This window comes from Rhipicephalus microplus, chromosome 4 (assembly GCF_043290135.1).
Source record: "Rhipicephalus microplus isolate Deutch F79 chromosome 4, USDA_Rmic, whole genome shotgun sequence".
Classification (NCBI taxonomy): domain Eukaryota; kingdom Metazoa; phylum Arthropoda; class Arachnida; order Ixodida; family Ixodidae; genus Rhipicephalus; species Rhipicephalus microplus.
Genome location: NC_134703.1, coordinates 29,011,904 through 29,035,765, shown reverse-complemented (window position 1 = coordinate 29,035,765; position 23,862 = coordinate 29,011,904). Strand labels below are relative to the sequence as shown.

The 23,862-nt window shown below is 46.8% G+C and overlaps 1 protein-coding gene across 3 annotated transcripts in view; it reads left to right on the top strand.

Annotated features, from left to right (window-relative positions):
- Dgk (diacyl glycerol kinase 1) overlaps positions 1-23,862 on the top strand; it is a 422,138-nt gene that overhangs the window by 143,474 nt on the left and 254,802 nt on the right. For all 3 annotated transcript variants that reach the window (XM_075892403.1, XM_075892402.1, XM_075892401.1), the window contains exon 3: positions 20,095-20,127. The gene's annotated coding sequence lies outside the window, so the exon portion shown is untranslated. The remainder of the gene's footprint in view (positions 1-20,094; positions 20,128-23,862) is intronic.

Genomic DNA, 23,862 nt, shown 5'->3' with positions numbered 1-23,862 from the left:
TTTTTTCTGCCCCGTAAAATTACTGTCTTACTTCTGCAATGGGAATATTCCAAATGCAAAACTAGCTTTTTTCAAAAAGGCACAAAGTTTCGTTCGTCACGCGAACTGCCGATTTATTCTAACAGATTCCCATTTCGTTCGACACGTGGTACATAGGACAAACTGGCTGCTGCATTAACGATCGGCTCCGAGAACACGCCTGTAACACGCCTGTATTACGCATGTGACGTCATGAGTGGTCGCGGCGATGTCTTGGCCTGGCATTGAAGCCCTTTTGTCTGCAAGTCGTTTTGCACAACGCCATCATCGTTGAAAAAACAAGAAAAAACAAATGAATAACAAGAGAGAGAATAAAATGAGGGAAAGCCAGAGAGGCTAACCAAACGTTGGAGCAACTGGTTTGCTACACTGCACTAAGGGAAGGGAGAATGGAGAAAAAACGGGAAAGAAAGCGTAAAACAAAACAGACGCGCGAAAAAGAAAAAAAAAGTGAGGTTGGGTGCTATAGTCTATTCAATAGGCCACTACCACGCAAAAAGTTCAATAAGGCCTTTACTGATTTCCTGTGGCGAAGACAGATCATGTCCCCTAATAACAAGAGAAATTAAGAGAAATTACCGAGTCAGAGATCACTTGTAGATTAGGGCTGAAATGCATCAGTACTTCCTCCCTCGGACTTTGTCAAAAAAAGATTGCCTTTCCTAAGATTGTAAAATTTTCGCTCATAGCAGTTGTGTTCTTTCTGAATGTTCTTTTTTTTGCACACTTCGAAAGTACACCTATGTGTGTGCTCTCCGAAAAAAAAAACTTTCTTGAAATTGGGCGCTCGTCTTCATCCTTTCTTTTCTCCTGTGTCAACTTTCTTTGTCTGTACTACGTTAACAGTTATGCATTTCCAACAGGCCCAACTTCATACTCTGTCCCTGATGCATATACGCTACTGTTCGATGTGTGTACACGATCACACAAACACACCGAGGAAATAGGGAGGGAACAAGCGGGGCCGTATTTGCATTGCAATGTCTACGCATGTGGAATGCAGCATACGTCCACTCCGTACGAGTCGTGATTTGCAAGATGTATAACCTGCTGGCCCTGCAGAGTCTTCTCATGGCGCTGAGTGCCACTGCCCGCCGACAGCCGAGGGAAGCCGCCGTCCATCGCCTCGGCAGCGCAAGATGAAAGATAGATCGTCCGGTTTTAAAAAGCAGCATCGTTTTTTTCGAAGCTCCCAGCCGCCGTCCTTGCACTTTCAAAAGAACGCCTGGGCCCTCTGCGCTGATGCGCCTGGTTTTATCATTTCTCGCTCCTCTTGGACCAGTCGAGGTCTCTGGGGCGCGTTCATCGACAACGCTTTTTCGTTCACCCTGGACTCCTTCTCGCTTGGAAGCCGCGCGAAAGGGAAGTGCGAGTGAACGAGGCGATTTTCTATTGGTGCTTGCACTATACGCCATACGGGCACTACCAGAGATGTAGAGTGCTACATTTTGTCAAACAAAAGCGGTGCAGCGTGGAAGAAGCAAGGGATGACGTTAGCGAAGCAAGAACCTAATTGAAAAGCTTTTTCAGCACGTATGTAAACACACTTACTCGTCATTCGTCACTTGACTACAACATTATTACCGATCCGTACTGGCCAGCGAGCAAGCGCAAACCATTCAGGAGCTCTAGGTGTTAACTTGCGAATGCTCAAGTTTATGGGTGTTTTAATAGGCGCTATACTTAGGCTGAAGAGCGTTTTCAAAATCATAGATAGGAATAGATGTTGTAACATTCTGCTGGCGTCCCAGAATCATTATTTTTAGAAGAGATAACTTTATCGCGATAATAATGCGTGTGTGTGTGTTGTTGCCTTCATCATACGTGTTCGTGGTTTCACTGTTCTTCTAAAGACCGAAACGCGTTTTCCCACCACCCCTCTGTGTCATTGTAGTCGTAATAATGGACCAAACGGTAGCTTTCGTAGCATCATACATGTTTTGTTGCTACTCCGTGATACTTCGCGATTCTCACTGTTTGGCCTGCATCGAGAACCAGAGCAGGTATACGTATAGACAGCGAAGTGCCGCTCTGCCGAAGACGTCACGCAGGACCTTTCAGCTGAGGTCCCATGACCATCCCGTACGTGACTTCGATAGGAAGTACCGCGGCTGTGCTTTCCAGAGTACGGAAATGTTTCATGGTAAAACAGGAGTAGAAGTTGTCGTTAATATGCCTGAAAACAGGTATCACGACATATGTGTCCCCAGTGATCCATGCCCTTGTATACGTGAAACACGAAACCTGCTTTCGGGTAGATCGATGGCAACTGTGACTCGGCATTTCACCTAGACGCGTTCCCGCACTTTGAAGAGCGCAGCAGCGGAACTTCCGGTCGCAGTCACGTGCGGTAGTCACGTGAGCTCAGTTGTTGCGTCACGCATGACGTCATCCGTAGATCGACACTTCACTGTCGACGCGGGTTCTGACACTAGTGAGAACCAGAGATGACAAAAAGGTTTTGCGTACTTGCATCAGTTTTGCTCGCGTTTTGTCGGGTGTGAATAATAAGATTGCGCCACTCGGCTACGTAGTGTTGCCGCGGGGCGAATGTCGCACGCCGAGACGTCGGGACGAGACAACGCGCACGCTCGAGAAGGAAGCCAATCGGATCACTACGATGAAGCAGGCGCCTCGTCATATTGAATTAGGCCCACACTTCTTGACCTTGTTTTCTCCCTATCCTTCGCAAACAAGCGTGATACGATATGCGGTGGATGACACTGGGTTACTTTTAATGAAGCCTAAATAACGTTCACTCTTGCAATAGAGAACGCACGTAGTGACGTCAGACATGGCGTCGACCTTTCCCGCGTCTCGCTCATCTTTCTGTTGGCATTTGCTACGTATACTTACAGAATGTTATTGCGGGTATGCCTCAGTGTTGCTCAAGCTTACTCGTAGTCTTGCTGCTGGGCCAGTTGGTTCATATATCTTTGTAGGTAACTATGGCCGCGCACTTCGAACTCAATGACATGGCAGACACGGACGAGTGCTTGACCATTGTAAGTTAGCGCTCGTCCGTGTCTCTCATGTCCTTGTGCTGGAAGTGCGCAACCATTGTTACCTACCGATTACACGTGGTCGTAAGGTGTACTACAAGTGATGTGCTCAGAGAACTGCACTAATGGATTAGGTTGCGCGGGCAGGGCGCTTTTAGTGCTTAGTTGTCACGTGCTTAGTTGTCAACTAGGGTGTGTTCCAATACTCGCCGTAGACAGATAAATAGACAGCTAAGTGGACAGCGGCCATATTAAGTCCCATTCCAATTCTCACATAGCCGGCAAAATAGACAGTTTCGCGAAGACGACATCGGAGACAAATACGATGTAGGGTGTACTTTGCTGTCCAAACAAGACGGAGGCTGAGTGGATTGCTCGGATAGCTCGGGTCTCGCCGGAATGATCGTCTGCACACAAGCAGGCGCTTTTCTAGACCCTCATTGCGAGTAACGTTCAATTTTTCGTATACTTCAACACGAAATAACCTAGAGAAATAACAGTTGCGTTTTCCAGCTTCCTCTTCTCGACGCGCGGTGGCGTGTCTTCGCGTAGATGTCGTTCCATTTCTCGGACAGCGTCGGCTCAATACTGTCTTCTAAGCTGTCAGCGTAGGCGGTCTATAGTGCTGTCTAGTATATGAACACAGCCTAGGAGTCGCACAGTTATTTCAGTGGCATAATATGAGGTGGTCTCTGCGCAAACGCGAGGCAGCGGTATCTCCTTGGCATTAACGCAGATGCAATATACAGAAACTAAAGTAACATATCAAATAACGTTATCAGACTATCGAGGACATCACGTAATACTGGTATATACAACATGCAGGCTTGATACCGGAAACACCTGGCTAGTAATGTTGTTATTCATAGTTTTACGTGCAAGTTCATAAAAAATAATCACCTTTTTAAGCCGCACAAACTCATTCATAAATTAGGTACAGTTACTCGATTGTTTTTCTTCTTTCCTATAGGTACAGTCAGTGCTCCTCGATTCGCAGTATGATAATTCGACTGTGGGAGCACGTGAAAGCACCCCAAGTGGTCGAAATTTCTAAAACCCTTCGCTACGGCGTTCCTAATAACCACAAGGTGGTTCTGAGACGTTAAACCCCACATATCAATCAATCAATTTTTAATTCGACCACGTTAAGGCCTCGGTTAGTGTTCACTAATACGCGATGTTTCGTTTTTGTTGTCGGCGGCAAGCTTCGCGTCGGAGAGATTGCGTTGCACGCTGAACTAACTTGCCAATCATTTTTATGTGCGTTCTATTTTAATATTTCGTTCTATTTCAGTCATACCGCTTGTTTTGCCGTTTCTACAGGAGGACGCAAAACGAGGCGGTTTCTAGCAGGCATTAATAAGCCGCAGGGTGATGATGGGCTTTACGCGATTACAATGGCAAGAAAGGAACAACATCCGAGCAAGATATGCATGAACCAACCGGAATACTCGGCAGTTGACAGGAGCCAATCCAGAAGCAATCGTTCTAATCGCAAACTGCGCGTGTATTTACGACCAGTTAACAAGTATAATGGCGCGGCTATTCAAAAACGATGTTCAAACAGACAAAATGAGGCCCAGATATATCTCTTCACTCAGGGACTTCTCTTTCTTTTTTTTTTGTCCGCTCTACTCGTCGTAATGTTGTTGTGCAGCCGTTAGGCCCGTATAGTTGCTGCTGACATTTCTCTGTTGTTTTTGGGACACATCTCGTTGACAAAGAGGATTTCGAAGCAACTTTAATGCTCTGCCCCGAATGACCGCTGCACTGGCTGATGACAGGAGCCCGCGATAAAGTTTTTACGAGGCCTCCCTTCTCTCTGCCGGCTCTTTGGGCGTTCCATGGAGCGGCACTGCACAGCGTCACCACGATCGTAATGACGACTAAGCAGGGCTGTTTGGCACTTGCGTCCGTCCACACCGGCCGCACCCTGCATTTCTTTCCTTTTGCGCCGCCAAAAGTTTCGTTCATTCGGCTCGTCATCGTTTATTTACGGCGAGGACATAGATCGGCGTTAGCGCGGGTGCCCCGCAGTGGGGCGCTGCTTTCGCGTCGATGACGCTGTCCTATTTTTGCGCTTGTGTGGAAGCGGGAGGCCCCAAAGGGTTGCCCGTCTCCATCACGTTTCTGCCCCGGTTTGTGAAATCCTCCATTTCGCGAAACGGAGGAAACGTTGCCATTAGTCTTTTGTTCGTCCGTAGGCTTATTACCGATTACGTTTTTACGGGTTACTGAAGAATTCTGTACGCGATGGCGAATGGTGGCAGAGACACCTGAAGATGAGCGCCACCTGATGATGCGTACATTCTACTTCAATTTCTGAGTGTTCCTTTATCAAATCCCCTTCGCTCTTTCTTTCAAAAGCGTTCTGCGATGTTTTTGATGGCGCTGTAAAGGCGCTGCTCTGGCGCTGTCACACACACGCACACGCACGCACACATGCACGCGCACACACTCACACACACACACACAGAAATGTTTTTAACAGAAAATGTAAGTAAACAGAACAATAAACGAACAAGGAAGGAACAGTTCACGTATGTTGCGAGGCGAAATGAGGGAAAAGGATGCATAGAGGCAAGACTCTTTTTTTGCGTGAGCGTCACTCATGCTGATAATCCGTATGGACACCTAATTCATTTGGTGGGGACTGGTACCCAAGCTTTTGCGAGCACCGAAATAGGGTGGTATATGCGCTGGTTCCGCGGCTGTACACGGAGTCATGTCAGACACCGAATGACCTAAGCGCATAGGCGCTTGTGCGAGAACTCAGGACGTGGTTACGACGTAGCACAATGCTCACAAAGCCTTATATAGACTGTTTTTGCTGTGTTGGAGACAAAATTTGCGGGGCAGGGCAGGCGTGCGTGTGTTGGATGTCGATAAGTGAAGGCGCATCCATTCGTTTGAGTAAGTCGCGCCTCCAGGCGGTGAAGTGAAGTCCTCCCCACTGTTTTTTTTAAAGACGAAGCTCCTTAAGGCGTAGGTCGGTCGTCACATGTATGAATGCATGCATGTAGTAAGCACCTGACAGCATATCCACGGAGTGAATGATGATGAATGGGGCGAAGCTTCGGAGGGTTTTATCGGCCAACCGTGTCATCCGCTGGCCGTGCCTGCCTGCCTGCCTGCCTGCCTGCCTGCCTGCCTGCCTGCCTGCCTGCCTGCCTGCCTGTCTGTCTGTCTGTCTGTCTGTCTGTCTGTCTGTCTGTCTGTCTGTCTGTCTGTCTGTCCGCCCGTTCGTCCCTCCATCCGTCCGTCTGTCTGTCCGTCCGCCCGTTCGTCCCTCCATCAGTCCGTCCGTCCGTCCGTCCGTTCGTTCGTTTGATGCAACAGTCTGACGGACGCTTCAGCCCACTCATCATCTTCACTCCGTCGATATATGCTCTGATTTTTTTTCTTCACTACTGGTTTCTGCTAAGATAAGCCTTTAGCTCGTTTCCCGTTGATCGAGCTGTTCGTATTTTATCAAGTATCTTCCTCGACTACGAGATATTCATCGTTTCATTGCCGCGCCCGGGCCCCAGCACGTAGCTCGAGTCCTGAAGGAAACAAATGAGCCCGTGAATGCAAACAAAATAATCAAAAATAAAAGTGAATGAAGTTATTACGGGCTTCTCACAATGGCCGGCCTTGCCTTTTCAAGTGTAAGTGTGAAACGGTTCTTGGAATGCAATCGCGAGAAACATGCGGGGCCGCAATCCTGAACATTCAACAGTGATGGTACAGGTCGAACTGAATAAAAGCGTCGAGAGGCTTGGCGCCCATGAGTCATGGTGGTCTAATGGTGACGGTTCTCGACTGCTCACCCGAAGGTGGTGGCCACAGGCAGAATGCTATAGAATCCCGTGTAGCTAGATTTGGGCGCACATTAAAGAGCATCACATGATCGAATTTTTCGGACTCCCCCCTCCCCGCGGCGCTTCTCATAATTGTATTGTTGGCTTAGGGCGTAAAACTCCCAGCAATAATAATTAGACTTGGCGCCCCCTTTAGATGAATGAGGGGAGGGGATGCTTCCCCCTCTCACCGTCTGGGCACGCCTATGAAGACATGCAATGACATTAAGACGAGCCAAGCTGAAGCCACTCTGTGACGCCTGTTTCGCGTAAGGTAAAACGTTTGGCCAAATATATGCTCCTCCCGGCGGAGTGCGAACTGAGGCTACGAGGGAGTGTCGTGGCGGCTTCAGCAGCGAGGAAGGGGCGCGCGCGATTTGATTAGCAGGCCTCCGGTCTCTCTGACTGTCGGGTCCCGGCGCAAGTGATTGGGAGGGCGGTGCGTGTAAGCACAGTTTGGCGACGACAATTGGGTTTATACGCAGTCATTTCGATTTCCTTTCTCATTAGGTTAGCCGCCAACCCCGCGACCGCGGCAGTATCTCAAATGAGTATACGTGAGGTCTTTTTCTCTAATAAGCCTGGCGCTGGGGCAGTGTTACTGTGAGGCACAAACGCGCGTTCTTTGCCTTTTTTTCGCGGAAGGCGTGTTTTATGCGCCGTCATTTTGTAAGCGCAGGCATGTCTGGAAGGTCTTTTGTTTTGGGAACACCAGTATTCATTATTATGTTCCGTTAATACTACCATCAACGAGACAAGAAATTAGAGAAAAGCTTATGGTATAGAATGAATGCATCTTCTGCTTAGAGAAAACGAACACGAAGTTGAACGCTGCCATAAACATTTATATCTGCCAAAGTGCACTAATCTGTAAAGGTTTTTTTATTTGAACTCCACCGTGTTTTCAATACATTTTTGACATGATATAACACGATCTAACTACTTTAAACTGGATGCTCTAAGAAGAACAAAGTAATTTTATATTAAAAACATTACAACATTGTGAAATATTTAATCATGACATATATTGCAACTCACGAGTCGCAACTATTCATTTCGAACTGAGAATGATACCAGTCATTAAAATAAATGAATAGATCCAATTTGTAGATAGCGATTTCCCTAGAGCACTTAGCAACTAATTGGTACTGCAGCCATTCCTGAGCAGCATTGCATGAATATAGTTGACAAGAGCTGTAAGAAAACAAAACAAATAGGGCACGTTTATGGCAAGTTCGACAGCGATGACTTAAAACCTGGCACCATTCTTAGGATTCATTTCTAGTAAACATGCTTTATGTTTTGCAAGTTCAAAGGAATCCGTCTCGGGCTCGAAAAAAATAAAGCTTACACGTCGATATGTTTGGGCACAAAATAAAGCAAGACTTGAAAATTCAATCAGGTGCTTGCACTGTGCTGCATACCTGCAGCAAGATAGCGGATTTGTCAAAAAAAAATCTCATAATCCAAATAACACTCAGTTTTTTTTAATGCATACCGATGGCCGCTCCGATGAATATTTCTATAACACCTGGGCGAAGACGATATGGCGCCTTGCGTCTTCATCGAAGCCAGCTTTGCTGGCTGGAGCGGGCGCACTGCTGCAGGGCGCAACTGGTGCGGATATTGCGAATATTGTTCAGCCTTATTAAATCATTCGGAATTTGAGAGAGGCAATGCGAAAATCATTGCGCATATATAGACGCTGCTTGTGCTTGATCAAAAAGAACCGGGGCGTCCGCTAAAATTGCCTGAAGCGTGTCTCGCTGTGGAGCCAAATTAAGGATCCCAAACCAGCGAATCGAGCGCGATTGAATGGGTGCTGGGCGGGCTCCTGAAATGGCTCGGTGTGATGAAACAATTTTTGTTTTGTTTCTGTTATCATCCTGCAGTGACGTCCGCAACGGTTTCACGCGAATTTGCACGCATGACGGATACAGTGCCTTTTTTTTATTCACCCAATGGCTTCGTTTTTTTTCGTTTTTTTTTTGCTGGTTGCTGAATTTCGAAGCTTTCAATAGCACTTTATTAGTTTCACACCGCGGTGTGTTCACGGGGCTGAAGGCTGTTTCCCGGTGCAATAGAATGTTACAAAAAAATTAAGCAAATCCGAGTGCAGAACTTGCATGCCACGCGTGTACTGTTTCGCTGCGTGTGCTCGGAGCCATGGCTTTTAACAACGAAGCTGGTTAAGCTTGGGAGTTTTTCCGGCGTCGAACGCACAAGCTGGGCAGGTGTGCACCACAAAATGCGGGTGTGTGCCAAGCATAGGTCGGCGAAAATTGGGAACCTTGCTCAGCCTCACTCACAAATTATATCTTCATCTCATGGCTCACTCAAACTCACACTCACGAAAATTTTCTTCAGCCCAACTCACTCGCACTCAAGCTCGTCGAATTAACACTCACCCGGACTCACTTAGATTCACGGCTTGTTCTGGGTAGGAGTGAGTCAACTCACGAGTTCGTTAGCCTAGATTTAGTTTCTCTTTCGATCACGGTGTCAGTGCTTGTTAACACGAGTGTCTCACGTAATCAGTGTTCTTCTTGGCGCTTTTTCATATGTTACCTTCGAATACAAAGGGTTGCATTTTTCTTGAAATAGATGACAACATAAGATATGTTTGTGAAGAACGTCTCTCGAACAGTCGAAGGTGGGGAAGGTCAAGGGAATCCCAGTACGTAATTCACACTTTTAATCAATAAATATTGAATGGGGTGCGAAGTGTACCGATTTGTAGTACGTGTGAGTAGACGTGAGCATAAATACGTGTGCAAATAAGTATGTATGTCTGGAATCGCTGCGAAAATGCCTTTCGTGCTTTACAAACACACGAGTCTTGTGCGCATTTTTCACAATGCAACATGAAATATTACAATAATAACGCGTGGTACAAGCACCCATTGCCAGTGGGCGTCAGAACATGGGATTATCATAATAGCTTCGTAGTTTAAAGCCCACCAAGATTTACCAAAGGAGAAAAAAAAGTTACTGCGCGTGTTCCCTTAAAACAACGTAGTGGCTTTGTGGAAAGTTCGAAAACATTTCATGCAAATGATGTCTCGTACTTTAAAGTATGCTATTCTTTACACAGAATGCAGCCATATGTGAAAGCTTCCCCCCAATATGTGCTACTGCGTTCAACTCTCAAAGGCGAAGCTTAAGGATCCCCCAATTATTTGTCCATTTGTTTTCCTCGTGAAGTTTTCCTTTTATTTCCTACATCATGTTTAGCTCGATGCATCGCTTTCAGCTCACACTCATCAGCTATCCTGCTGTGAGCGTGTTTCGGCGAACTACTTTGAAAAACTTGAGGGCTGTACTTTCGCTTAATTGTCGCATCTATGGCGTGGTTCAAACGCTTCGGAAGGCGCCTCCCAAGAAGGGAGACACTTATCTATTTGGTTATTACTTCTTGTAGGGTGACGCGCTGCAGTTTTGGCCTTTGCATCGTTCTTGGGACAAAATGTGCACGTGCACTGCAGCGATGTAGACGGTATAGAAAGCGTCCATAGTGGAGCATAAATGAGCACCATGTTCTCCAGGTGTTTGAACTGCCACGTGCGCTGCCTCTCTTGCTGTGCGAACACCTTGGCCGTTGAAGTTACGGATTTACCATTTGTAAGGCTTGCCCTGTATTTCTGAAGCTTCATTTTTTGTTCATGCTTGTTATTCTCCCACCCCGCCCCCTCTATTTGTTAAGTATTAGGCACAGGCAAATCAGCTCTCCCTTTAGGAATGGGTCCTTCCTTTTGCTGTCTGAGCGAGCTTCTACTGAAAGAGCAAGAGAAGGGGCAGGTTAGAAGATATGCTCACAAAATTACACACAATAGCTGCTTTAAAACGACTAGTTTGCCCCGCCGCGGTGGTCTATAGTGGCTCAGGTACTCGGCTAGTGGCCCGCAGGCTGCGGGATCAAATCCCGGCTGCGGCGGCTGCATTTTCGATGGAGGCGGAAATGTTGTAGGCCCGTACGCTCAGATTTGAGTGCAGGTTAAAGAACGCCATGTGGTTGAAATTTTCGGAGCCTCCCACTACGCCGTCTCTCATAATCATACGGTGGTTTTGGGACGTTAAACCCCACATATCAACCAATTAAAACGACAAGTTTTGCTACGGGCATGTGCAGTGCATTTTGGCTGTTCCAGATAAAGCTGTGAAATTTTATTTATGTGGAGACGAGTGATAGACAGTACCTTTTAGTAAAAGGCAGAGAGTTTAGCCGGCTTACAGAGAAACCACTGAACTGTTGTTCTGTCGGGGGTAAGGGGCTGTAGGAGAGATAGACGGCAGCAGGAATGTAAAAAAATGAAGTCAGAATGACAAATATTGTCAAAATGTCCAGATGTTTAAGCCGTAGCTCTGTTTGCAACTATCAGTTGAGTCAATGGAAAAGGAAGCGGAAATAAAGGACGCGTATAGAACAATCAATGACACAGTGGCTCTGTGAGATTTGCATGTCCAGTTTAGTGTTGCTGACAGTGAACTGGACATCCGACGTGTAATCTGCTGACATTAAATTCTGGCAGCCGTCACAGGTACCCGGCCAAAACAAGTTACGGTGAGGGAAGAAAGCAGCCGCAATAACCAAGAAGCAATCGTTCAATCTGTTTCGAGAATCGCTTATGCAGGCTCCCTTTAAAGATTCCCTGCATCACGTTTTCAGCATGGTCAGAAAATGTTGCCGATCGATAGTTGACGATTCAGAGAACATGCGAGTCAGACATAGTACAGCCCACGAGTATTAACTGATATAAATCATTATGTACAATTAATTATTCAAGTCAGCTAAAAATTGTTCCCTTTTCTCTCTACAGATGGTGACATATACTCCGATGGCTGTGCCCTATACGAAATTTTACTATTGGAGGATTTGAGAGTTGCCGGGGCCGCCGCAGAAGAGCGCCACGTACGCGCGGGCGCACGCGCGCGATCACACTGAAATTGGGCAAAGTGTTCGGAGGGAAGTGTTGAAGATGATGACGTGCGCGTGACGTAACTTCTTTACAGCGCTCCGTCCCCACCTTTTTAGCTTCCAGCGTGCTCGTTCGAATGAAGTAAGAGAAAAATGATGTCATAGCCGAAGAGACAAATCTCTCTAACTCTGCTCGCACTTGATGTGTTCTAGAAGTTCTGTGGTGGTCGATTCGTGTGGTAATAAACTCCTTTAAATAGGCCAGGCGATGATTACTTCGAAAAGTGTTGCATGGTTTCTTGTGCAGACATGTATCGATGAAATAATTTCGGGGGCCTTCGCGTAAATGCGACAACGACTGTTCCTGCCGCCACTTGTTCATTGGTAGTTATTAGTATTTTTTCCAACGCAAATATTTAATTTTTTTTGCATGTCGAAGCTTCATGAATAAAAAGTGTACGTGTAAGTGAAGATAGTACGGATACGAGACCAGACGAGCCGCCGAGTTAGTCCAGTCCTTATGTTTCGCTACTGCTGACCCGAAGATTGTGGGACTGAATTTCGGCCACTGCGGCCGCATTTTGATGGAGCTGATATGCTGTCGGCCCACTTACTTAGATTTAGGCGCTCGTTTCAGAACCCCAAGTGGTCGAAATTTCGTTAAGGCGTCCCCCTCATAATTCCATCGTGATTTTGGGAAGTAAAAGCCCAACAATCATTAGTAAATACGAGAGAGAAAAAAAATAGTTGGAAAGGGTTTTTCTTGCACTAGTTCTGTTTGCTGTATTATGCCATCACACTCGTAAGCACTGCGCGCAGCCATGATGCGCAGTTATTCAGTTGCTTCAACTATGGGTTACACAGAGCAGGGTGACACAGAGGAATTTGTTTCTCGCAGCGATTTGTTGAGTTTGTAAGACCACTTGGCCGAACAGTCAGTACGAGATATCAGCACTCGTTGTGAAGAAGTGCAGTTTGTCCTCCTCCTGGGAAAAAAAAGAAAAAAAAAACTGAGTTTCATTGCATTAGAAACTTTCACCTATCTCCAAGGATCGGGCGTAAACGAGAAGCATTCCTCCCCTCATTTTTTTTTGTTTTTGCCTTCCTTTCCTATACCTTAAAATACCTTCACAAGTGCGAATCATGTATTTTTTTAAAAGGAATATAGTATCCACCATATCAGCTATTGCATTCAGTATTCGTACATTCCAATACTGTGCACCGCTCCGCGATATAAAGGTTATAATGATTTCGGAATATGTAAATACTGTTTATCGCTAAAGCCCGTAGGTTTGCACAGTTGGTTCGATGTGCGCCTAAATGCTGCATATATTCAGTAACAACAAACTGTACACAGCTAAAGGGGCTGACGTCGTAGAATGAACCAACAGGCTACTTACGAGCTTGGGTTCCTGTATAACCTAGTTCAATAGTCGTGCCTTGTTTATGCACGTTATATCGTTCTCCCGGGAGCGAGGGTACGCATTCAGAGTCAAGCTCACATTTCATTCCGATATGGATCCCCCCCCGCATGCCCGAACACACGTGCGTGTCCTTGAACATATTGCGGGCAATTCGCAAATGGTATTGCTGTGCATGTACTCCCTTCGAGCATATTCCATTCTTCCGTTTGCATAGAGCTACTCGGCGAACGCAATAGCCTCGCGCATGTCGTGTTCTCTTATCTAATGGCCCCCAGATGCTCGAAAACATAGTTACGCGAGTGGAACTTACCATCACGAACGGACATTTCTAGATATATATAAAGTGACAACGCTGATGGTGTTATGCTGTCCTGTTATTTGTTTTATGACTGGTGCGACGGAGGCGGTTGGTGTGGAAATGGCAAGCGCGGGAACGTACGCTGTGCAGCATTGTGCACCGTGTAGCTTTAAAATATGTTTGAGGTTAGAAGTAAAAAGAAACACTTTGATTATTACTGAAGCCAGTTTCAAGGAAAAAATTACAATTCAATGAATATGTCTTTAATAGGATTCAAACTAAAAAGGGAGGAGAGGCCCCGTTCAGGTGCCAGAAGAGCGTCATCTGACGATTGGCTCTGTGACTAAAGAAACCATTCGAAGGTGGAGTCAATGGCCGTCCAGTTCATGACGTCAGCATAGGGTGGACACCCATTGGAGCAAGGTCAAATTCATGTACCTTCGAGGAGAAAATCGTGCTGCCATCTGTATAGAGTTGAGCCCTATCACTGGCTACACATAGGTCTTTGTTAGTACAGGTAAAACTTGGTGATGTTTAGAAAGCACAGTATTAAAAAGAAATTTGTGAATAAGTAATAGCCGAATGGCATTCATGACATGCAATGGCGGGCCCCCGATGTAGATTGCACAACGCAGGAAAGAAACGTTTTCAGGAAAAAATAGAATTGGGCGATTGAAAAATTGGCCACTTTGTTTCACACGCGGAACGCAGAAACACCGTCAAGGCAGCTGTCTTTCACGATGACGAGAACAGCGCTGTATAAAAGACCAAGAGCACTGGCGGCATAGCCGGAACACGTTAATGTAAGGAGACGTAGGGAACGGACTAAATATACCAATGCTTGTCAGAATGAGAAAAGTCACATGAGTTATTCTCAGAGTTCTTGGTTTCATGTAGTGTACGCTAAAGAAGCTCAGCTGGTCAAAATTATTCTATGCCTTCCAATGACGTCGTAGCTTGTGGGGGGGGGGGGGGGGCGATCTCTAAATAATGCACGCTCTCGGAACGAACGGAGACAGCAGACGCGATTGAAGGAAACCAAACAACTCGCACATTTATTCAATTACTTTAACATCGTCGATATCGTCAGCTGAATCTCACTAGTGATCAACGCACTATATACAACCTTATACGACGTTCCAATACACTCAATCAATATAACAACAAACACAACGTAACGCAAAAGTGGCGCCGCAGATCTCCGACTCACCGTTGGGGACCCACCAGGGGGTGATGGTGAAAAACTTTATTCGTTTGAAGGTCAAAAAGTAAAGTATATTTTGAAAAATTTTTTAAAGCAGCGTTGTGGGTGACCTTTCAGGCTGCCGGTTGTGGCGTCGCGTCTAGGCATGCTTAGCCGCGACGTCCTCCGCCCAAGTCACAAGCCGAAGTTGCAGGTCCGGCCTGGTGCTGGACAAAACAGCCTCCCACTGTTGCGGACTTCTGAGGTGCCCAGAGGCAGGGGGCAAGTGTGCCGGACATGAGTAAGATATGCGCTGATAGTGGGCGATGGAGCTGCCACATAAGCGGCAGACCGCCGAGTAGGTTCCGGGGTGGAAGAGGGCAAGACGTGCGGGAGTAAGGAAGGTGCGGGCCTGAAGTTGGCGCCACAGGTGGTGTTGGTGTTGGGAAAGGGATTGGTGTGGTGGGGGATGGTGAGGCGGGAGAGGCGGTAGTGCGATGTGATGCCGTGGCACGTAAGAAGCGCGTCGCGTGTATACATTACCGGAGGGGGCGGGCTTGCTCGGTCGGTGGTAGGGTTCCTCGATGCGCGCGCCCCCACTCTGCCACCATGGAGGGTGGAGACAACCGTGTCATCTGCTACGGAGTCCGCCATTACGATGCCTTCTTCTCAAGCCGTCTATAGCCACGATGGCCAGCCAACGAGGGTTGCGCAGCTGCATAGAGAATTTGTTGCGTCAAAACGTGTAGTACTCAGACAAAATGAGAAAAATACAAAGCTTTCGCATCGGGAGTGTGAAGGTCTTAGATTTCTAGTCTCTACTCTTCATTTTTAAAGCGACATTAGCAGCTGGAGTTGCTCGCACCAGAAAAATAGTGTCGATGCCAGCTACGTTATCACCTTCAATTAGCTTCTTTTTTGACCAGTCGGGAACTATTTATATAGCTTAAAGATGTGAAACACACGCACCTAAGTCACGTGACTTTTCAATGTTTCTGTGCGTTGTGTGCCTTCCACAAAAGTGTAAAAACAGTTTGCCGTTCGCCAGCTAGAATAATATTAAAGAATAAGAAATATTTCTTGTCGTGAAAAAAGAGAAGAATCACAGCATATCCACAGAGTGAATGATGATTTGTGCAGTGAAGCGTTTGTCCGCACTTCCGTCCATGCGTCTGTCCGTCTGTCAGTACGTGCGTTCGTCCGTCGGTACGTCCATCCATGCGTCCAACCATGCGCGCGTCTGTCCAGCATATCCATGGTGAACAGCATAGCACGGACGGACGAACGCTTTGCCCCACCCATCCATCCTCATTCATGGTGATGAGGGGGGCGAAGCGTACGTCCGTCCGTGTTTCTGTCCGTGTTTCCGTCCGTCCGTCCGTGCACCTGTCTGCCTGTCCTTCCCTCTGTCTGTCACTCTCACTAGCGCCACATGCTGAGGGAGTCGTGCAACTAGGTGTTTACGAACGGGTCACAGACATGCATAGACAAACCTACGGATTTAGAAGCTTTGCCCCTAAAACTGCGATTGCGTACCATATTTTCATATACTGTTTTTGAATTATCTATTGCCTACCTAGTTTACAGACCACACCCTGAAACGCACAGTATATTGTATTTTGTTTTCATTTCTTTTACTGTGCTGCAAAGAGCAGATTGGCAAAAATGGTTGAAAACATATCATAGTATTTGGTGATCTATGTGTGGATTTTATGACATTAAATCATGGCTCGCATGCATACATTGACTGTCAAACAAGGTTTAGCGTTTTTTCTATATAAGTATAATGTAAATTAGCAATTTTTATTAAGCGTTCATTGATATCGTTAAAATAAAGCGCTACATGGCTTTACAACAATTAGCAAGTAAATTGCATTTATTATGCGGCAATTTCGGATGCTACAGCTTTATATGGACGATAAATATAACATACGCCAAAAACAAACGCTATAACTTACTGCAGGTTAACTGCAGCGCACGCCCCGCCGCGGTGGTCTAGTGGCTAAAGTACTCGGCTGCTGACCTGCAGGTCACGGGATCGAATCCCGGCTGCGGAGGCTGCATTTCCGATGGAGGCGGAAATGTTGTAGGCCCGTCTGCTCAGATTTGGGTGCACGTTGAAGAACCCCAGGTGGTCGAGAGTACCGGAGCCCTCCACTACGGCGTCTCTCATAATCATGTGGGGGTTTTGGGACGTTAAACCCCGCATATCAATCAATCAATAACCGCAGCGCATGTCTTGCTTCCACTTTGACTGGTTCACGTTGTTTCGAGCTGGCGCAGGTGAATGTGCTTACTCGTGATATGAACATTGATATCTTAATTTCAACATTTTTTTTCCGGAGAACCCTTGCGTGGCTGGCATGTCTGTACTCTGCACTTCGCCCTTTGGATTAAATATTCAAGTACAGCTTTGAGAGGGGACTTCAGGGTGAACAGGTTGTCTGGGCAGGATGTGATTCTTTTAAAGTTCTCTTCAGAAGATATGAGCGAGCTCATAACCTCTCAGCTCGGATAAGACAAGTTCTCGCCATCCTGAACATATTCTTTCAGGGCAGTTGAATAAGCGTGTTCGTGGCTCGTCGAGTCCTTCATTGCAGCCCTGCACTGCCCGCAGTCCGTTTTCTTCAAGATTCCTTTCACAAGAAACCCACCTATATGGTGCAAAATGCTGCACTCTATTGAAGTCAACGCTTCAATGAAAAGAATTTCCCCATCATCAATTTCCTCTTCAGCATCTCCATGACACTCTATTTTCCCTTGGGAAATCATGTACACCAGGTACTGTCAGTCATCATTTTCATAACTAGAGTTCGCCGGCATGTGCATAAACCGGCTGACGCATACAAGCTTAAAAGCGCATTTCATGTCGTAGGCATTAGGAACGGGCGCACGGACGCACGCAGGGACAGACGAATGAATGGACGCACGGACAGACGGATGCAAGGATGAACGCACGGACAGACGCACGGACGGATGGATGGATGGACGCACAGGTGGACGCACGGAAGTACCGAAAGACGCTTCGCCCCACTCATCATCATTCACTCCGTGGATATGCTGTGACACCGTTTTCGTTGACATGCAGTGCAATGGAACTGGCTACCACGGCGACTATACGACGACACGGGACATACGACCCACAGCGTAAGGGGCTTTGCACCTAAAAGGAACAGTTGAAGGCGCCAGCAGCAACAAACGCACAACGTAGGCGCACATCTTCGCGCAATTGCAGTCTGTGTACATGAAGCGATTAACAACCACGCATTTTGATTGATATGTGGGGTTTAACGTCCTAAAACCACTATATGATTATGAGAGACGCCGTAGTGGAGGGCTCCGGAAATTTAGACCACCTGGGGTTCTTTAACGTGCACCCAATTCTGAGCACATGGGCCTACAACATTTCCGCCTCCATCGGAAATGCAGCCGCCGCAGCCGGGATTCGAACCCGCGCCCTGCGGGTCAGCAGCCGAGTACCTTAGCCACTAGACCACCGCGGAGGGGCCAACCACGCATTTTGTGCTATGCGAAATGAACTAGTTAAATATGCATGTACACAGCCTGCAAATGAACGTGTATGGCAACCGGTGCACTGGTGATCGCAATTAAGCTCGATCGGAATCGAATATCTCAACAGTGATTGGCGCCCTTCTGCAGCTGACGTAAGAGGCTCAATCACGTCAAACTTGATCGCGATTGAAAGTAAGAGTGTTACAGCGCTTTAAGTTAAAAGTCTCGAAATGCTGAAAGGGCATAACATACGCTGCACAATCAAGAACGGTTCGTGGGTTGGCACTTCTCGGGCTTGCTTTTTAGGAGACACAAGAGACGCCTTTTAGGATGTTTCGGGAATCTGAACATCCTGTAGCCATTTCGCGAGTGATTTGTGTACTGTGGCACGCAACACCGAGACATATTGCCCGAGAAAACACCGCGTACGTGTCTCACTGAACCAGCCGTGACGAGACAGAAGGGGGGGGGGGGGGAGCCAAATGGAGGCCGCTGATCGGAAGGCGGCACTCACCCCTTCAAAGAGTGGTTCCGCCCTCCAAGGGGGCGCGCGTATCGAGGAACCCTGGTCGGTCGAATCGCGAGCGATAGATATGGCCGCCTCGTTGCCAGGATGACCCGCGTGTGAGTGGGTACCCAGATGATATAAAAAGGACGAAATGAAATGGTGCTAGACCACACGATGCCTGAGGCCGGCAATACCACCCGGAGTGCTATTCTGGACACTGTCTAATTCCGCCATATTGTAAAATTTCGTAATGGCGGCATTTTAAGCCACTCAGAGAGGTTGCAGCGGCTCACTTGGGCCAATTAGCATCGATCAATGGCAGAATCTGCCAACATGGCGGAATTCGACAATGTCCAGAGTAGCACCCCCGTCGATACACGGCCCGCGGTTGCCGTATCCCGCGTGACCCTCTCAGGAAACGACCACACGCGACAGCCGCCGTGCGCCAAAAAGATGGCCGCTCATGTATAATGTGCCGCCACCTGGCCTCACCGCCAGGGGTCACTGCTGGCGCTACGGCGCTAATCATGATGATGATCATGATAATGAACTCTCGCGGGCACTGCACCGCCGAAGAAGGTTTAGAAAAAAATTCTGGAGTGGAAGCTCCCGCAGTGCTTTGCAGCAGTAGTGAAGCCAGCTTTTGCCCTCCAAAGATCTCAGAAACATGCTATTTTCTGGTGGGGCCCAAATGGACATCAAGCTGCTTTTATTTGTTAGTCTAATGGCTACATTATTTATAAATGAAATGCTAGTTGTTTCCGAAGAAATATTTTGCAGAGACAAGCATTGGTGTCTTAATAACTTCAACAAAATTTGCCTCAAATTCGAGGCTTACTGAAGAAAACTAGTAACACAAGGACGCACTTTGAGCACTATCTGACCCGAAAATGTCTACGTTAAACTCGTTGAGCGTGCAAGGAAACCGCTCTTTCTCGATAGCCAAACGCCGACAGCTCATCATGCCCCTAGTAAGATGGCTGCCGCAGCCGCCATCCTGCGGTTTGCAAGGCTTCACCCGCGGGCAAGAATTTCCACTCCAGCAATTTTTTTTAAACCTCCTTGGTGCCGCCTAAATTTAAGTGGCCGTTAACCCTAACTGTGGCCTATCCGAAAAGGCACGTGTGCGCCACGAGGCGCAAAGGACTTTACAGGTGGTGATAGCACTCCCACACGTTCTGGCCCATAAAACAACAGATCTTTAATGCTACCCCATGCTTCTAGGTTAGAAGTGTTGTACGTTGTTTGCTAATCACGTGTGTGTTCGGCTATCGTGTTTCATTGCTGACAAACGCGTCCTAGTTAGTACTTCGAAATAAAAATGTTCGTGTGCCAATCACACCTGCTTCACTTTTTCTCTTTTCGCGCAGTTGATCGTCTGCTCGGGGAAGAACAACCTGACCGTGAGTATTTCTTGTTTGTAAGTGCCATAATGATCTAGTTAATATGTTGATGCAAAAGACGGTGGTGATCAAATAGTCGTCCTAATTGTTTTGAAAACGGCTTTGTGCCTTCGCCTAAATAGTGTTGTTAAACCTCCTACGCCTACTTTTCCCTCGAAAAAACGAAACAAAGGAAAAACAACACAATCATTCACTCATTCGCCAGAGAATAGGAACTTCCTGAACAAACGTTCACAATGAGCTATCGAGGGAAGCGCTATAGGCACCTAACATTTAAACAATGCAACATAATTGCTCTGGAACGTTTCGAAGTTCTCAAAGCATTCACAGGTAGGCTGAATGTGCGAAACATAGCGCTGATGCGGTTCAGTGAAATCGTTTCATATTGTCGCGGCACTCACCGCCTTTTCCTGGTTCCTGCTTAGTAAGGCCATGGAGCGAACTTTAAGGCACTTGTGGACGCGTGCATACTCTGTCCTGCGATTATGCAACATTTCGACCCGAGCACGGATGGGTGGGGTCCACTGTGGGGAGGAGATCCGTGATATCTCCAACGTGGTGAGGGGTGTACAGGCAATCCTGCAGCCTGCTGCCTTCTGTTACTCCTTCTCGCCAAGGGGCATTGGAAACTGCCCTTCTCAAGTGCTTCTCGCTGGAGTCTCAACAAACTCTGGTGAGACGGGCGCGAGATGGGGCCCCGCCGTGCGCCCTCTTGGATTAGGGAAGCCGGCCATGTAGTGGGATCATTATTTGAATATCAACGGCTTTTTTTTTTGCAATAAATATTTTCATACCTCTCGATTCGAGCTAGTGGTTGAGCTTATTGAATATTCGTTTCAAAGAAGAGCAAGAAAACAAGCAAGCGTGAGACTTCACGCGTCTCGCGTTTCTTCCTTGTCTGTGGTGCTTCTTTATTATTTATTTATTATTGTTTTCTGCACAGTTGATTGTCACAGTGTGTCACCGACTCGCTCACTGCCTTTCATCGTCTATGAACTGAGAAAAACTTCATAACCAGCCTTCGCTAACTACTTTCTGTCATGCTTGTTCATCTGAAACGAGCGAAGTCGTTAGTTGCATCCCGTGGCAAGCCCTCCTTTTGTTCGAGCCCTTTTCTGCAGGCGAGTGTAGTCGACACTCTGAAAACGATGAGGCCGAGTGCTTTAGTGTTCCTGTAGCCCTAACGCGGCGGTCTAGTGGCTAAGGTACTCGGCTGCTGGCCCGCAAGTCGCGGGATCGAGTCCCGGTTGCGGCGGCTGCATTTCCGATGGAGGTGGAAATATTGTAGGCCCGTGTGCTCGGATTTGGGTGCACGTTAAAGAACCCCAGGTGGTCGAAATTTCCGGAGCCCTCCACTACGGCGTCTCTCATAATCATATGGTGGTTCTGGGACGTTAAATCAATCAATCAATCAATCAATCAATCAATCAATCAATCAATCAATCAATCAATCAATCAATCAATCAATCAATCAATCGGTGTTCCTATACAGTGCCGTGCTCGATGTCCTGCTTTGCGAGAATTTCGTAGCATTGTGGATGCTGCAGTTTGACTCATAACACTAGATTGAATGAAGCCATTCTCGGTTTGCAACACTTACGACTTCGCTTGCGACACTGACCATACAGAGCGTACATTGCTTGAGAAACGTATTCTTCACTGTGAAACATTCTACGCTACTGAACTCTGGTTTGACAAGCAGCTTCTTGATCAGCAGCAAGAAACGCTATTTTCCTGTAGTTTTTTTGTTATGGCGAAGAAGGGGGGGGGGGGGCTGTTTAAAGTATAGTGTAGGACGTATAAGCTATCATATGCAACCACCAAGACCGAATCACCAAGACGTTTTGCGCCAGAACTGCTGACAGCTGTACGCGACTCTTACGACTTCGAAGAAAACATTGAGTGCGTTCTGGGTATTTGCCCGTGATTACTACCGGCGATACCGTCTCTGGATAGCACTCCATCGACACAAAAGCCAAATCGACTCGGATACGAAAATTTTATGAGTGTTTACTCGTGCGTCGATGGCGCAGAAAGCGACTAGGGCTTTGCTAAAGTGTTCGTACTTGATATGCGCCTACGAGTATTCGCGCAAGTAGTGCTCTCGCTTAAATCATATATTTCTCTTTTCATACATTCGTTGTTTTCTTCCAGTGCTGGGTAGCGAACTATATGTGCGCTCATTTGACTTCCCTGCCGTTCCTTGCCTCTTTTTTCCAAGATCTGTATTTTTCGGTGATTTATTCGGCTCTACGCATCCTGCAAATAAAGAGCTTTTCTGCGTGACCGTATTCCCGAGAGAACTGATAATCGACGACGCATCCACATAGTAGTCACAGCAGGTGCTCTTTTGCCTTTGTTTCTTGGATTACAGTCTAGTAGTTTGAGTAGGTTACTGTTCACTACAGCTCATGAGTAACAAACCTTATGGGACTCCAAAAATACGTCATTGGCGTGCGCGAGTATACGCGGCGTTGGGGTTAACGACAGCAAAATAGCCAAAACAAGATAAGCGAGTGGATGAGCCACTAAGGCTAAAAGGGCGCGATTGAATTCAGCGAGTTTTGTTTCGGATTCACTATAACTTACTGGGGTAAATTGGACACGTGGCCGTAAGGGACACATAGGCCTAAATCTTTGTCAGGAAGACATGTCACTGTGCGGCGTGCGCATTCGCGTTAATAATCACCGCAAGTCAGCTTCCATTGGCCCAATGCCTACTCGTAAAATATGGTAATAGAAAGCAAGCTCAACGACCACTTTGATTGGGACATGTGAATCAATATATATACTCCCTTTCCACAAGGCATGTCGTCTATCTTTATACGGGCCTTCTGACGTTTACTTCTTAAGCTCGTTAGCTTTTTTTTTCTGTGAGATGTCAGATACTTCTGTGTTTGGGTTCGTGTTCTTTATTTTCGGCTGATGGCAACGTTTTTGTTCTTTTCTTTTTTTTACGTCAAAGATCTGCTCTAGCTTATGCTTCTTCGAAATAATATACCAAACCAAAAGGTACGCTATGGTTAAGAGACCCCAGAGGGCTGAAATTTCCGGAGCCCTCCATTACGGCGTCTCTCATAATAATAAGGTGGTTTTGGGACGCTAAATACCACAAATCAAACCGAATCAATCAAAAGGTACGTTGTTTCGCCGAAGCATAACTTGGAGCATTTCCATAACACAAAATAGCATTGACATCAATAAAAAAATAATACATCATGAGTGGAGCCTTTGCTATCGCTTGAAACATAATTTCGCGATTGAACGTGGGAGCCCCGGCAGCGGCTCCGATTTCTGAGGGAATGATTTCTATGCTTTCATCATCGCTCCTCTTGCCCTCTGAAAGACGCCAGTAGCGAAATTTTCTTTCGACGATTTCTTCACACGCTTTTTAGAGTGAAGCGCGTGTGTCTAAAGATCTACGAGTAATGCTAGACTTTTTCTGAAAAGAGATCTGCCCCTTTTATCTCGTTCCTGCCCTCTTTTCTTCTCGCCTTCTTATTAATCTCAGGAATTTAAGATCACGCCCTTCTCACCGAAACCCAATCGACGTTTTCGATGCCGAGGTGGCATGTACACCTACACGTGTACAGCCATCGACGAGCTCTTTTCGATTTAGATCTGATCAATTCTCCCAGAAATACCTCAGGCTGAGTGAAATCATTTCAGCTCGAGAACGTCGTGCGTATCATTCATTGCTGGCGCTTATTCCAGCGTCCATCCGCTGCGGATATC